This window comes from Ahaetulla prasina, chromosome 7 (assembly GCF_028640845.1).
Source record: "Ahaetulla prasina isolate Xishuangbanna chromosome 7, ASM2864084v1, whole genome shotgun sequence".
NCBI classification, from domain to species: domain Eukaryota; kingdom Metazoa; phylum Chordata; class Lepidosauria; order Squamata; family Colubridae; genus Ahaetulla; species Ahaetulla prasina.
The window spans coordinates 63,490,902-63,508,561 of record NC_080545.1 but is presented as its reverse complement, the minus strand read 5'-3'; the positions used below and the strand labels follow the sequence as shown (position 1 = coordinate 63,508,561).

Sequence of the window (17,660 nt, the reverse complement as noted above, 5' to 3'; positions counted from 1 at the left end):
GGAATAAGGTATTTTATTAGTTTCAGAGGAATGGAGAATTCTTCTCGTAAAATACCTTTGGACACGCTCAACTGTGTTGATGTCAGATATATGGTAAGGGTTCCAGACAGGAGAGCAGTAATCAAGAATTGGCCTAACAAATGTTTTATATGCTCTGGTCAGTAGCGTGGTGTTTTTTGAAAAGAAGCTACGTAAAATTAAGTTGACAACTCTTAGAGCCTTCTTAGCTATGTAGTTGCAGTGGGCTTTGGAACTTAAATCGTTAGATGTAAAACCCAAGGTCTTTGACAGGGTGGGGTCATCTGAGGCAATGTCCATCAAGCATGTACTTTGTGATTGGGTTCTTTCTTCCAATGTGCAAGACTGAGCATTTACTGGTTGAAATTTGTAGTTGCCAAATTTTAGACCAGGCAGATAGATGATCAAGGTCCTTTTGAATTGTGGATGCATTGTCAGTGGTGTTGAAAAGTTTGACATCATCAGCAAAGAGAACACAGTTACTTGAGATATCAATACAAAGATCATTTATGTATATTATAAAGAGAGTAGGTCCAAGAACGCTGCCTTGAGGAACACCACTCTTGACAGGAACAGGATTTGAAAGAGCATTACCAATTTTAACTATTTGTTGTCTGTTTGACAAAAAAGCAGATATCCAGTGGTGTAAGGGTCCTGAAATGCCATAGGATTTTAATTTTAGGAGAAGTTTATCATGTACTACTGAGTCAAAAGCTTTGCAGAAGTCTATGTATATTGCATCTATTGATTTACCTAGATCAAGATTAGTAGTCCATAGGTTTTACAGTAGAGAAGTTGTAGATTGCATGATAATTTTTCCTGAAGCCAAATTGTTTATTTGAGAGAAGGTTGTGCATTTCTAAGTGTAAGGTAATGGATTGGTTGATGATGGATTCCATAACCTTGCAGGCGACGCAACATAGGGAGATAGGTCTATAATTATCAACTAAGCTGGGGTCGCCTTTTTTGGAAACTGGAATGACTGTGGCTAGCGGCCAGAGACTGGGGAGGGGACTGGTTCTAAAGGCTATATTAAAGATTATACTTAGGGGTTCTGCTAGATTACTAGAGAGTTTTTTAAAAAAGTAAGCACAAAGACCATCAGGTCCAATGGATAGAGATGGCTTCAATTTACTTAGAGCTTTACCAACATTTTCTTCTGTAAAATCAACAATTGTTAAGTTGTCATGCTCATTGATTGTACAAATTTGGAATGTTGGATGAGTGCCATCACTGTTGACAAAAACTGATGCAAAGAATTTATTAAAGAGGTTTGCTCTAGATTCTTCATCATTGTATTCATTGCCATCAGGATCTTTTAGAGGTGGCATGCGTCTAGAGTTTTTAAGCTTGTTGTTGACAAAATTATAGAAGGCATGACTGGAATTTGTGCGCAGAAGATCTTCTTCTTGCTTGGTGTGGTAATTTGTGCATTCAGTTTTTATTTGGTTGCATATAGTTCTGTAGCGTTTTTTAAAATTAGCTACATAGCCCTTTTTGTTTCTTTTCCAGAGGGATCTTTTTTTAGATTGAAGCTTTTTTATTGATATGGGTAGTTTGCTTTTCCTAATCTTGATGGTAGTTAGTGGTACGTATAGTTCGATGACTCTGTAGATTTCGAGTAGGAAAACTCTATAGTGGTCTTCAGCAGTTATACAGGTTGAGAACAGATTTTGCCAGTCTAGAAATGAAAGATCATTGTTTATAAAGTCATAATTGGCTTTTTTGAAGTTGTAAATGGGAATGCTATTGATATGATGGTTTAAGTCACAACGTATATTAAGATGGAAGTCAATCATGCAATGATCACTGTTGGAAAAGGGTTCTCTTATTTGTAGTCCATAAATGGTATTGTTATTGTTGCAGAAGATGAGGTCAAGGCAGTTGTTTAGTCTTGTATTATTGGTTACAAGTTGTTCAAGACCTAGGTTAGTAACAGCGTTGTATATTGTTGTGTGGATTGGATCAGTTGTACTTTCGTTAGTTATCCAGTTGATGAGAGGTAAATTTAGGTCACCCAGGAAGATGAGTGGATATGGGCAAGAGGCAGCCCAAGTTAGTAATGAGGTTAAAATATTAGCATGAGTAATATCGTAGTCGGGGGCTCTGTAGCATAGAATGAATCGAAGTGCGGTATTAGATGATAGATCACATACAATAGTTTCAGGAAGAGAAAGTTTGTGGGCAACTTGTATGTTTTTTAGATTAAGTGACTTTTTATAGAAAATAGCCACTCCACCACCTCTTCGGTTTTCACGATCTGAACGGTGAACTTGATATTCATTGTTTAAAATGATGGAATCAGGGATGGAAGAGATTAGCCATGTTTCGCAAATAAATATAATATCAAATGTACCACTGTTTAGCAGGAGGATAAATTCAGGTAATTTGTTAAGAATACTTCTTGCATTCATCAATTTACATTTAAAATCTGTAGAAAGAGGTGTTAAAGAGGTAAGAGGCGTGCATACCTAGTTTTGAATGTTAGTTGGTTGAGGGATATGTATAACTGGTGGTTGTATTGGAGGTTGGATGGGTGGATGGAAGTTTTGGGTAGTGAGTGCTTGGATGTTGGGTACTAGACTGTTTGTTGATAAGGTTTGTTGGATGGATGGTTGAAAGGCTGGTTGGAAGGTTGGTTGGATGGATGAACGGATGGCTGGTTGAATAGTTTGTTGGATAGCTGTACGGATGGCTGGTTGAATGGTTTGTTCGATGGCTGATTGGATGACAGTTTCGATGGATGGTTGGCTGATGGGTACTTGATTGGTCGTTGGGATGGCTGGTCTTCTTCTTCTTCTTCTCTTCTTCAGAGAACCAGTAGTGGAAATTTTGAGTAGTTTGGAGAACTGGCAAATACCACCTCTGGCTGGCCCCAGAGTGGGGTGAGAATGGAGATTTTGCAATATCCTTCCCCCAGGAGTGGGTAGGGTATGGGGATTTTGCAGTATCCTCCGCTGGAGTGGGGTGGGAATGGAGATTTTGCGGTATCTTTTCCCTGCCATGCCCACCAAGCCCCACCCACAAAACCGGTAATAAAAAAATTGGATTTTGCCACTTAAGGAGACTTATACATTGATTTGCCTCCTTCTTCTGTGACTGACAGACAACTGTTTCACAAAAGTCATTTATATGTTCCTCTTCCTCAGAGAAAGTATTTTGTAATATTGCCAAAACATTAAAATAAGATGTCAGAATTGCATTTTTTGTTCAGAAAGTTCTGATAGTAGGAGCAGTTGTCCCTCATATTCAGCAACTTCTTCTCCCTGTCTAGTTTCATAGACATGAAAGAGGAATACAAGGTGGAATATTATTATTTTTTTAAATTTTGGATGCAAGAAGAGGAGGAATGAATATTTAATTAAATGAAAGGGCTATCCTTCACAAGTACTATATGCATCACAATTGGCCTAACAATACCATATGACAGAGGTCACCAACTGGTGGTCTGTGAACCACTGGTGGTCCACCAGAAAATTTTGGTGGTCCGCAGAAAAATTATTTGCATTTTTATATTGCACTAAATACTATTTATCTTTTTTAAAAAATCATATTAGTGGTCCGTGAGATTTAAAATTATGAATTTGGTGGTCCCTGAGGTCTGAAAGGTTGGTGACCCCGGCCATATGAAATATCCATGCAAGCACCAACTCTATGAACCTTAGACTCACTAGACAATGAACACTTTGTTTCCTGCCACCTTAGTCTTTCTAGTTGGTGTTGCTTGGCAATAGGGGGTGGGGTGGGGAAGGCTATTCTGAATTCATCTAAGTTTTCCATCTTGGCCTTCTCCATTTACAATGAGCTGCTAGACCTGCCTCATGAGAGGGAAGAGTAATTTTGATGGGGAGGCAACATGAAGGTTGGTTTGACTCAGAGGAGTGAAGTGCCAAGACATTCCAGAAATTAGATTCGAATCCTGGAAAAATAAAGCATAAAAAGAAATCCAAAACTATTCTAGTTTGATTGGGTTAGATATAAGTTGAAGTATGGAGGATATTTGATAGTTTTTCAAGATTCTGTTACAATACCTTAAAAATATTAAAGTCCATTCCAAGACTCCTAATAACTCCTGTTTTCTAAATTTGTCTACCTTGAAGGACTGATATATAGGATTTATTCTATGGTACCTCTGAATTGTCAGTTCACTTTTGAAAGATGAATAGGAACACAGAAGCTCAGACACAAAAACTACTTATCATACCATATGTTTGTTTGGAAGTTCTTTCATTGCAGTTTCACTGAACTCCATAATAATCCTAAGAAAAACATGTTTAGGATTGTGGTGTTATGAAACTGTTGAGTAATTCTGGTTTTGTTTAGTTTAACAATCCAGGAACTTTGTGAATGCATGACCAAAAAAAGCAAAAGCAAAAAACAGAAACACCCTTCATTTCCTTATTTACTTAGACAAAAAAAAAAGGTTTTGGCATATTATATCCCGAATGAGGTAATCAATGAAGAATTAATTTGACAAACAGCAGGATCATCCTGGGGAACAAATTCAGAGTTGGCTACAAATTTTGTCTTCCATAAAGGAAAACAACAGAGTAGTAGGAACTACTGTGGACAGCAAATGGGGTTATATCATCATTGGGGCTGCCAATAATTGTGGGGATATAACGGGAAGTAGAAAGATGAATCAGAAGATGCTGGACAGGAGAAGTAACTTTGAAAAAGTTAGTGATATTTTCAGTTCTTTGCTATTCCCCTAAACTGGGGAAAAGATGTTTAGCATTAATGGATAAGTTGGGAGGCTGAGAAAGGAGAAAGTGGACAAAGCTCTGAACACAGTTTGGGGAAACATGTGGAATAAGAAGCACAATAGTACATAATAGGATACGTCACTTACCAGCTGAACCTAGAAGAGTGACTGTGATAGAAAAGAAGAGGAAACAGAGACTTCTTGAGAGCATCGTCCTGTGAAATCCAGGTAAATTTTACATAGAACATCATACCTAGCCAGGAATAAGGTAAATGTCCAATATACAAGGGGTATTATGCAACCTGTAATATTTCTATCAGTTCTCTGGATGAGTCTAGTTGTCCAAATGTGAAAGTGTATATGTTTTTTTATAAATGAGGCAGTAGTTTAAGTGGTTAGAGAAAGGGAGAGAGAGAGAATCTTTGAATAGATCTTCTGTACATACATTTTTAGATTCTGGACATATATAGGTTATCTATGTTATGAAATAACTATGTCTCTTTTGAGATATATCTGTAGGATAACAGTCATAAAGTTTAACAAATTTCAGTCATTTATTTATTCCTTCCAAAGCAACTTATTGCTTAACAATAGGTACTCAATAATACATAAGTTGTAGAAGTTATAAGCAGGGTTGAATCTGTCTGAATGTTATTACTTCTTTTGTTTACCAGAAATTATTTTATTTACTTTAATTTATCTAATTTTTCTCTTTGTTTTCTTCATTACATATAAAGGGGTTCATTTTTCAAAATCTAAAAATAAAAACAGTTATAATAAAGGCAGCTACCAATTAACATTCATTCTTAGGTAAATGTACATAGGCCTATAGCCTAAGAAGCAATGAATATAGCAAGCAAACTAAAAGGCATAATTGTTGCCTGGATAAAATAAACCCTTTGGGATGTCTAGTTGCTGATGCTGCCAGAAACGAAAAGAAAATTTGAAGCTGCAAAGACAGACTTAGAGTATAGTAGGAATATGGAATGTACATGAAAAATCTCACACAATGATCCATAAATCAACTAGAGACTGAAATTTCAAAGTCACAGTTACACTATAACAATAGAAAGGATAATGGATTAAATCTATAAAAATCTATTTAAAAAACATTGATAATTTGAAGGAAAATTGGTACCAAATGTTATATAGATGTAACACCACTCCATCAATGATATTTTAAATGGACAAATCTTATAATAATGAACGTTGGAAATGCCATGATACAGAAAGATCATTTTATCACATGTAAAAAAATTCAAAAGTATTGGAAAGACATACATAGTATAATGCAGAAAATTTTGATTTTAAATTTGAAATGAAACCACAATTATTTTTATTAGGCATTAATCTCAGAAAAAATAACAATTTCATGAGTTATATGTTATAGCAGCGAGAATAAACTGCTCAACTCTAGAAGAAAAATACAATCACAGCATGATCTGACTGGGAATTTAGACATGAAGAATATGCAGCAATGGCAAAACTAACAAGACACATGTACAACAGAAATCTAATTAAATTTAAGCAAGAATGGTTGTCATATATGCAATGTCTCATGCAGCATGGTAAATATAACCACCTACAGTATGCCTTTTAAGGAGGCCTGAATGTTTACAAATGTTGCAAATCGGTAAATGTAAAAAAGGGGGAAAACAGAATCAATAAAGTTTTAAAAATTATTATTACTTATTTATTTATTCCTCCCCCTTCCCCAATCTAGACCTAGGAACCTTTAATATCATGATTATCCAATGTTCAGCCAACCTTTGTTCAACCAACCAATGTTCAACCAACCTTTGTTCAACCAATCTTTGCTCAACCAACCGATGTTCAACCAACCAACCTCCAACCACCTATGCAAAATCTCCAACCATTCAAAGCTCAACCATCCATTGCTCAACCAAATGTTGAACAACCATCCAACCTCTAAACACCCCCACCCATCGTACATAACCCCCAACCAACTATCATTCAAAACTAGGTACACATGCCCCTTACTTCCTCTACACCAAACACTGCAGATATTAAATGTAAATTGATAAATGCAAGAAGCATTGTAAATAAATTGCCTGAATTTATCCTCTTGTTAAACATTGGTACATTTGATATTATATTTGTTTGCGAAACATGGCTGAACTCATCCCTCCCTGACTCCATTATTTCAAACAAAGAGTATCATGTTTTTCGGTCAGATCGTGAAACCCGCAGAGGAGGTGGAATGGCTATCTTTTACAAAAAGTCACTGAATCTAAAAAATATTCAAGTTACACATAAACTTTCTCTTCCTGAGACTATTGTATGCAACCTGTCCCTTAAAATCACACTTCGATTCTTACTATGCTACAGAGCCCCCGACTATGACATCGCTCATGCAAACAAGTTAATCACACTACTAACATGGGCTACCTCTTGCCCATATCCTCTCATCTTCCTGGGTGACCTTAATCTACCTTCTATTAACTGGATAACAAATGAATGTACAACTGAACCCATCCATACTACCCTATACAACGCTATTACAAACCTTGGTCTAGAACAACTAGTAACAAACAATACAAGACTGAACAACTGCCTTGACCTCATCTTCTGCAACAACACAAACTCAATTTATGGACTACAAATAAAAGAACCTTTTCCAACAGCGACCACAGCATGATAGACTTTTGTCTCAATATACGCCCTTACATAAATCGTCATAATAATGGTATTCCAAACTACAATTTCAAAAAAGCCAACTATGACCTTATAAACTATGACCTCTCATTTCTTGACTGGCAAAATCTATTCTCAATCTGCATCACTGCAGAAGACCACTATAAAGTTTTCCTGCTTGAAGTCAATAGAGTCATTAATCTTTACATACCACAAACCACCACCAAAACCAGAAAAAACAAATTACCCATATCAATAAAAAAGCTACAATCCAAAAAAAAAACCCTCTGGAGAAAAAACAAAAAGGGCTATATAGCAAATTTCAAAAACTGCTACAGAGATATATGCAATCAAATAAAAACTGAATGCACCAATTACCACACCAACCAAGAAGAAGACCTCTAGCACACAAATTCCAATCATGATTTTTATAATTTTGTGAACAACAAACTTAAAGACTCGAGATCCATCCCACCACTAAAAGATTCTAACGACAAAGAATATAATGATGAAACAGTTAAAGCAAACCTCTTCAACACATTCTTTGGCACAGTCTTTGTTAATAGTAATGACTTATATCCAACATTCCCCAATCGTACCAACAATGAGTGCAACGACCTAACACACATAGATTTCACAGAAGATAATGTTGAAAAAGCACTTCGCAAACTGAAACCATCCCTATCTATTGGACCAGATGGACTATGTGCATACTTCTTAAAAAAGATTTCCACTAATATAGCAGAACCCCGAAGCATAATTTTGGAAAAAGCTTTCACGACCAGTTCCCTTCCCAAACTTTGGTCACTTGCAACGGTCATCCCTATCTTCAAAAAAGGAGACCCCAGCCTAGTTGAAAATTACAGACCTATCTCTCTTTGTTGTGTCACTTGCAAAGTAATGGAATCTATCATCAACCAATCCAAACAACCTACTCTCTAATAAACAATTTGGTTTCAGAAAAAAATTATCATGTAATTTACAACTTCTTCACTGCAAAAACATATGGACTACAAATCTCTGTGACCATATTACAAGTAATTGTGTTCTCTTTGCTGACGATGTCAAATTATTTAACACCACCAACACTACAGCTATCCTCCAAAAAGACCTGGACTTCTTATCTGAATGGTCTAAAACTTGGCAACTCCAAATCTCAATCAGCAAATGCTCAGTCTTACATATTGGAAAAAGAACCTAAACACTAAGTACAAGCTTGATGGACATTACCTTACTGATGACCCCCGCCCTGTTAAAGATCTTGGAGTTTTCATATCAAATGATCTAAGTGCCAAAGCCCACTGTAACTACATCACAAAAAAGGCTTTAAAAGTTGTAAACCTAATCTTGCGTAGCTTCTTCTCCAAAAACACTACACTACTAACCAGAGCATATAAAACATTTGCTAGACCAATTCTTGAATACAGCTTGACTGTTTGGAACCCATACCACATTTCTGACATCAATACAATTGAACATGTCCAGAAATATTTTACAAGAAGAGTACTCCACTCCTCCGAATACAACAAAATACCTTATGCCACCAGACTTGAAATCCTGGATTTAGAAAATTTAGAACTACGCCGCCTTCAACATGACCTGAGTTTAACTCATAGAATCATCTATTACAATGTCCTTCCTGTCAAAGACTACTTCAGCTTCAATTGCAACAATACACGAGCACACAATAGATTTAAGCTTAATGTTAACCACTCAAATCTTGATTGCAGAAAATATGACTTCAGTAATAGAGTTGTTAATGCTTGGAATACACTACCTGACTCTGTGGTCTCTTCCCAAAATCCCAAAAGCTTCAACCAAAAACTATCTACCATTGACTCACCCTATTCCTAAGAGGTCTGTAAGGGGCGTGCATAAGAGCACAAACGTGCCTACCATTCCTGTCCTATTGTTTTCCTTCATTATATCCAATTAATATAGTTATTACATACTCATACTCATATATATGCTTATGTGTTGTATAGTCGTTTCATGCATATGCAAATATATACTGTGCGACAAAAATAAATAAATAAAAAATAAAATAAATACATGAACAGCAGCCATAAAAGAAATCACTTTTCTGCAATGACAAATTGGCTGAAAATCCAGTGAAATAGAGCACAACATTTGCACTCGCTTTGTCATCTTTGCTTTTGCTATTTTTTTCTTGGTAAAATTTCTTGCATATATGTGGTAGTCATTCCCAACTCTAGGGGCCAGTGCTCATCTCTGTTTCAAAGCCGAAGAGCCAGTGCTGTCCAAAAACGTCTCCGTGGTCATGTGGCCGGCATGACTAAACGCCAAAGGCGCATGGAATGCTGTTACCTTCCCACCAAAGGTGGTCCCTATTTTTCTACTTGCATTTTTTACATGCTTTCAAACTGCTAGATTGGCAGAAGCTGGGACAAGTAACAGGAGTTCACCACAAACTGCCAACCTTTTGATTGACAAGCTCAGCATCTTAGCCACTGAGCCACCACATCCAAAAAATCAGGGATAGCAACAGCTATTTTCAAACAACTGAAATACAGAAATTTAGCTCCATCCCATTTTTGTATATTTTCTATATATTCAAGGTAAACACAGAGCATTACCCAAAAGTTCCTCATACTATATCTAAAACTTCCACTCCTGGCCACTACAGGAGCTTAGAAGAGAGCCTGTTTGGCACCCTGAAAGTCTCTCTCTAATTCGTCCCATATATACATCTTGCAAGTCACTACAATGTGAAATTAATCAATGTTAAATTAATTAAATTATTATATCATTAGGACCAAAAAGATGGCATCTCAGAGGTCTGGAAGTTGGACTTTGTAACCACAATAAATCTAGTAGTTTTATTTTAAAGGGAATGGCAAGTAAGAGTTGTTTTAAAATTTCTTAGTCCTTCTAGTTCAGGTGCTGATATAAGTTCAATAAGCAACTTTATATTACTTTTGGTGGGAGGGGCAACGTTGCTTGGAATTTTGCTGGACAGCTCCATTTGAGTGGATTTCTGTATAACACAGTTGAAAGGGGCCTTGGAGATCTTCTAGTCCAAACCCCTACTCCAGCAGGAAATCCTATAACATTTCAGATAATCTCTTCTTAAAAATTCCCATTGTTGGAGCATCCATAACTATGGAAGAAAATCATTCCATTGATTAATTGTCCTAATGTCAGAAAATTTCTTCTTAGTTCTAGGTTGCTTCTCTCCTTGATTAGTTTCCATCCATGCTTCTTGTCCTGCCTTCAGCTGCTTTGGAGAATAGGTTGACCCCCGCCTTCTTCTTTGTGGCAGATATTAGAACACTACTATCATATGATCCTTAGTCCTTCTTTTTATTAAACTAAACATACCCAATTCCTGCAACTGGTCTTCATATGTTTTAGCTTCAAATCCCCTAATCATCTTTGTTGCTCTTCTCTGGAACAAAAGTTCTCTTTCTAGAATCTCAACATCTTTTTTACATTGCAGTAACCAAAAGTGGATGCAATATTCCAAACGTGCTATTACCAGGGCATTATAAAGTGGTACTAACACTTCACATGATCTTGATTCTATCCCTCTGTTAACGCAGCTTAGGACTGTGTTGGCTTTTTGGCAACTGCAGTACATTGCTGATTCATATTTACCGTATTTTCAGAGTATAAGATGTTCCAGACTATAAGACACAGATACCTTTTAGGGGAGGAAAACTAGGAAAAAAATCTGCCTCTCAACAATTTGTCTCCTTGTAGCAAACAGCCTGTTTCACTTTCAGCACAGCCTAATTAGCACAAGAAAAAAAATCTGCCTCTGTCTTCCAGCATTTTGCCTCCTTTCAGCAAACAGCAAACAGCGGAGGCCAAAAATGGGGCACGTGGAGGCAGCAATAGGCAATGTCAATCCCTGCAGCCTGAAACAGCTGATGGTCGGGAGGCCGATCCAACCAACAATCAGGCTGTGCTGAAGCTGAAACAGGCTTTTTGCTGCAAGGAGGCAAATTGCTGGGAGGCAGAGGCCAAAGGGTGGGGGCCAGTGGGTGAGCGGGGCTACATTCAGTGTATAAGATGCACCCAAATTTTCACCCTCTTTTAGGGGGAAAAAGTGTGTCTTATACTCCAAAAAATACGGTAAGTAATTGTTCACTAGGATTCCAAGATCCCTCTCACAGTTACCACTAAGTCCAAATAAATTATATCTACAGCATGTCTCTGGTCCACTAATTTTGTCACGTTGTCAAAGAATGCAATAAGATTTGTCTGGCATGATCTATTTTTAACAAACCCTTGTTGGCTTCTGGTTATGACTTTGTTTCCATGCTCTAACTGCTATGTCTCTCTTTGTGATGTCATGAATGGAGTCATACTCAACTACCTGGAGAAGACTGCAAAATAAGACAAATACATTTTTTTAAAATCTCCAATTTTAAATTATAAATAGTAAAGAAGGAAAACAGCATAGTAATCCAAATAAAACTACTAACTAGGTATGATGGCATATTATAATCAGTAGAAATTGAATGTGTATTGTTACAAAGATTTGGGAGGAAGATTGGTCTCACAAGGCCCTAAAAATGTAATATGTGGAATTTTTGTTTGAAGGTTTACCATTTCCATTTTATAGAATCTACAGTCAAGAAGATTTTTTTTCCAGATATGAGAGATTATTTCTGCCTTTTATATCCTCAATGGAGAAAGAGTTGAGATATTTTATCTCACAGGACTGAGTCAGTAAAGGGACAGGAGCTGTTAGATTGCCTCCACGTTCATTTATTTGACCTATGAGATTTGTGCTACAATTTCAGCCTTTTGATATAATAAACTTTGATCTGTCTCTGCTGGGAGAAAATGATCAGGCATTTTCATTACCAATTTAATATAAAAAGGGATAGCAGTTTATTTAGAAAGAAGAATGTTCAATTATTAATAAAAATTGGCAGAGAAAGTCACTAAGGATAATACCAGTGAAATATAGTGCTGTACAACAAATGGATTAACAAAAATCTACAGCAGCTTGTAGAAAATCAGTGAGCCTGTCCATATTTCATATGGAAAGAGATGTTCACAAATCTTGCTGTGAAAAAATATTGCTATATAATTCGTCCTATATATTGTTACCAACAACATTTTTGGGTCAACTTGTAAGTCACTATGCATTTTTTATTTCAGAGATCATGGGTCCTGCTTCCACTTAATCTGTCTAAAAGTCCAACATTAGAATCAAAGATATATTGCATACTTAAGCATTTGTCAATAATCAAATTTCCAAAACTTTTTTTTAACTCACTTACTTCTTTCATGTAATTACTTAATGTAACTTTCAGGCATGAATATATGCTAAAGGCTGGGGAGAGGGAGATGTGAGTGTTGATGGGGGAAAAAAGTCATAATATTATAATATAATAATATTAATAATATAACATCATTAATCTAAAAACTGTGAAACTTCCACCATGCACTTGTGGGATGGGAAAGCATGAAATAAATTTTAATGTTCCATTGAGCATTAAATCTTCTTAAACTGTAGCTAGACTCCCCAATTTGGAAAAGTGCTCACCTTTGTTCATATTTGAGTCAATTCCCAATAAGTCCTAAGAGTATTCAGAAGAGAGGCTATGATGATTTCTAGGTCATTAAGTAATGCAAATCATCCTTAATTGGAAGGATAATTTAAGTTTTTCAAAGCTTACCATAAGTAATTGACACATAAATTCTACATGAAATATCCACTTTTTCATTTCTCATGAGAACTTAGTTTATAATGATATAAACCTTGTGAATTATTACCAGTAATCCTGAAAGTACTGGAGTTTCTTTTAATCCTCTGCAATTTAACAGAACTAACAGAATTACCACAACTGCTTACTGACTGCTAGAAGCCCTCGTTATAGCAATCATCAGAAATCCATAATAATGCAAAATCTGTCACATTTCAACCCATGGAACCTACATGAACACAGATGGCCATCCAGCTGTTTTGGCACTAAGACAGAAGGAGATTGCCATTGTCTTGAATGATTTCCTAATTTTCCAATATAGCCTAAAGTCTGCGAATTTCTTCGTAATTCTTATTTAATTATAGCTCAGCTTTTTCAAGATGGCTAAGGCTGGGTGCTGCCACTAGTTGTACTGTACACCCAGCTTAACAAAAGTCAAATGTAAGATGCAATAATGATCAGTAGCCATTTTCACAGCCACAATTATGCTACTCCATTGGAGGAAAAACAGCAAAGGATCATCTGGTATTTAGTATTACAACATAGTTCAGTGCTTAAAACATTCTGATCTTGAAGAGAATTGGCTTACTCCACAGCATAAGAGACTATTTCATGATGCAAGCTCCATCTTAACACACTTGTGTACTTCATTGAGACAATAGTACAAAACGTCTATCCCAGACTGTGCCCATCAGTCTTTCTGTTGTGCTTGGTGACCCTGAAAGAAAGCAGTTTTTAATGTAAATATAACTTTCAGCTCTAAACTGAGAATGCTGGCTTTTGGCTTCTTCTCTCAGAATCTAGTCCTTGGCTCACTGCAGTGAACCAGAAAATCAGGATAGGATTAGAGATAGGGTGGCACTTTGCCTTCTAATCCAATAATTGTTTCAACCAAGAAGAACTAGAGAAGGATTAACCTTCCCTTGCAATTGTATTAGTTCCTTATTAGGACACAGATTGTTGTATTGGCTCCAAGGAAGTTAAGGAATGGGAAGCCTTACATACCAGTGGTGGGTTGCCCCCGGTTCGGGCTGGTTCGCAAGAACAGGTAGTAAAACCAGCAGGAGGCTCTGCCCACTGACTTGGACATCATCAGGAAGCTTCTGCGCATGCACAGAAGCTTTTGCACAGGAGCAGGAGCGCGCGTGCACAGTCCCATTGCGAACCGGTAGTAAAGGTAAGTAGAACCCACCCCTGTTACATACATCTTTCTTTAAAGCCATATTTGTGAAAAACAGCAGAACAAATGGGGTCACTATGTTACTAATATGTCAATCATCTAATGACCTTTATCCAGTAAGATCGAATTTCACTAAATTGGGCAAAATTATGTGGCTGGGGAAATTACATCTGGCATCATATAGCAGGTTTTAAGGGAGCTTTATTCCTTCTTTCTTTAGTGATCTCTACAACTTGCTATTTTTTCCAAAGGTAAAAATTATCCAAAAATATAATTCCTCATGTGTTGAATATAACTGTATAACCTAGCAAGGGCTTATACTGTGTTGTCCTAAAAGTGCTTTTTCAAGAGGCAACTGGACTTTCTTCTTTTTCTTTGAAAATGTTTCACTTCTCATCCAAGAAACTTGGAGAAGAAACTCAGAGAAGACGTTTCTTGGATAAGAAATGAAACATCTTCAGATAAAAAGAAGAAAGTCCAGTTGCCTCTTGAAAAGTAACAATATAACTTTTGGGACAACCATGACCTGGATGACTGAGAATCTCCATAGACATTTAACTTGTGTTATTTCTGCTTCTTTGAATTACAGTAGCTTTCTTTTCTCTTTTCTGTTTAAAAGAAACTCGGAATTGGATTTCTTGACCTAGAAGATGAAAGTGCTGACCAAGCCCATCATATGTGTTCTCCCACTTCTTCTCTTCTTCCAATCCCTGCCCAACAGCCTTTGTAAGAAGGAGTTTCTGGATCAGATTCAGGAGTGGGACTACAGAGACGGAAGTAAGTGGTGCAATAAGGCAAGAAAACAGCAGTTGTGGAACATCAGATGAGTCACATTCTTGAGAGAGGAAGGCTATCTATGTTTGCTTGTTTAACCCTCTAAAGAATTCACGAGCACAGATGGTTCTGTATTAATACAAATATGAATGTTTTTGTAAGATACCAAATGACTCCTTTATTTTTACAATCTGAGTACAGAACACTAAACTACAAACAAATGCAAGATGAAAATGTTATCCATATATGTCTGGTATTATAACAATATAATCCAAAGTAACAAAGTAACTTTTAGATTCAATCAGTTTTCCAAATCACATAATCAGGTCCGATAAAACAGATGAATCAATTTGAATTTATCTGCCAATTTAATGATCTTTTCTCCTACACAGAAAGGCTTTTCCCAGATCAGATCTCCAAAGTTCTCCATGAGAAATAAGAAAACTCTAAAAATTTCTTAATAACATATCTCATGCTCATTAGACCTCAATGAAAAAATAATTTCATTATATTGTCCCTTAGAAATAAAAGGGAGCTGGCTGTAGACTCAAGAAAAACAATTGTACAATAAATGGGAGCTGGCTGTAGACTCAAGAAAAACAATTATACAATAAATATTTACTCAATCTCTGGGCCCTTTATAAAATAAGTGCAAAAAAGCTACATCAGCAATCAACATGTCTCCAAAATCCGCCTTTGAAATAATTTATGAATTAAAGGTAAATCAAATACCATAGGTGGGGGGGTAGGGAATCCAAATATTTTTTTCTTCTCATCACTATTTTCATGCTTTATTGAAAGTTCTCATACAATAATTACAATAGTTAAACTACAACCTCTGCATTTTTTCCCCCTGAAACGGTTGGGTTATCTTTCCTCAAAGGATTCCCATTGCTTTTTTGAAATATCGCATATCTCCAGTATCTTGCAACTGGACAAACAAAAGTATTACTCCAGTTTTTATTGTCAGTGCAAATATTACTGGGATATATTTTAGGCAAAATCTATAACATTCATTTAGTACAAGCTCCACAGTGGCTCAGTGGCTAAGACACTGAGCTTGTTGATCGAAAGGTCAGCAGGTCAGCAGTTCGAATCCCTAGGGCCGCGTAATGGGGTGAGCTTCCGTAACTTGTCCCAGCTTCTACCAACCTAGCAGTTTGAAAGCACGTAAAAAATGCAAGTAGAAAAATAGGGATCACCTTTGGTGGGAAGGTAATAGCATTCCATGCGCCTTTGGCTTTTTGCCGGCCACATGACCACGGATATGTCTTCGGATAGTGCTGGCTCTTTGGCTTTGAAACAGAGATGAGCACCACCCCCTACAGTCAAGAATGACTAGCACATATGCGTGGGGGGAACCTTTACCTTTACCTTTATTAATAAAATACTAGATAAGTTTGCAGAATTAGAGGTTCGGACATTCCTATCTATGCTTATACTTTTGAAAGTACCTAATCAAGACTTTTGTTCTCTTCATTTTTATTCTTTGAAATGTGTAAACTCATCTCCAGCAAGGAAGCATGGACAGTTCCTCTCCCTCCCTTACTAAAAAGCTTAAACACAAGAAGAGTTGTCGCCATAGAAACCCTATCTCAGTTGGCCAGCTTTTCCAACTTTTATGCAGACATTGAGATAGGAGTGCTGGAACATACTGGTGCACTAAAGATAAAAACCTCTAAGTGTTGGGAGAAAGCTAAAAAGAAACATCCATTTTTCTGTAGCTTTTGATTACCTTAACTTATCCTATCTCTATATGCATTCATAGTTCCCATCTTTCCAAGAATCAGATGAACAAAAATAAGTATAGAAAATTAGCACTGCCTATCCAAATATCATTCAAGCACAACATTACACTAATCTTCAAACTTTTAAATTTAAAGTTAGCAAAAGAGAGTGCATATGAAGACAATATTTTAAAAAGAATGGTAGTGATATTTCAGAAGTAGTCAAAATGCATTATTGTAATAAAAACATTAAACCTTAGTAGATTTCTAAATGATGGCAATAAAGCCTCAATCGGGGAACTTATTTTATGTGGTTTGTGTGGGGTTTTGGTGGGAGATGTGTACGTCCTCAATGAAATCAAAGCCTAAGGCAGGTTTGCCATACCTGTTTCCTCATTTCCTTCCAAAAATTGGCAGGAACTCTTGTTCCCAAAAAGCCAGCAGTGCAAACTAGGCGATCTGCAGGAGTACAGAAGAGAAGTCGGCAATGGATCAGCCACCCACATTTCTAAAAAGTCTTTTAAAAAATGTTTTTCTAAAGCTAATCTTAGAAAACTGAAAGCAATCTCGCACATATGTATGAAGAAAATAGTTTAACAGAATAAGTCTCATTTAGCATTCTCTTTTCTTTCCCTGCTTCTCCTCCCAGTGAGGGGTCCTTGGTGCTCTCTGTGCTTGTTTGCTTTCTTGCAGGCGTTTCATTGCCCAAACTAGGTAACATTATCAGTGATAGTTTCGGTAATGAAATGTCTGCAGGAAAACAAGCAAGCTCAGAGAGCACCAAGAACCCCTCATTTCAATCCTGAGCTACAAATATTCTCCTTTATTGGTATCCTCCCAGTATTGGCCATAAGCAGGACTTGAATAAAACGTACCTGTATTGCAGATTACACTATTTAAAGCTGTTCTTTAATTTT

General features: G+C 36.6%; 1 protein-coding gene across 1 annotated transcript in view; it reads right to left on the bottom strand.

Annotated features, from left to right (window-relative positions):
* The window catches only part of FAM234B (family with sequence similarity 234 member B), a 66,365-nt gene extending 49,199 nt beyond the window's left edge, over positions 1-17,166 (bottom strand). The window contains exon 1 of the mRNA XM_058190268.1: positions 17,129-17,166. The gene's annotated coding sequence lies outside the window, so the exon portion shown is untranslated. The remainder of the gene's footprint in view (positions 1-17,128) is intronic.
* Positions 17,167-17,660: the final 494 nt, after the last annotated feature.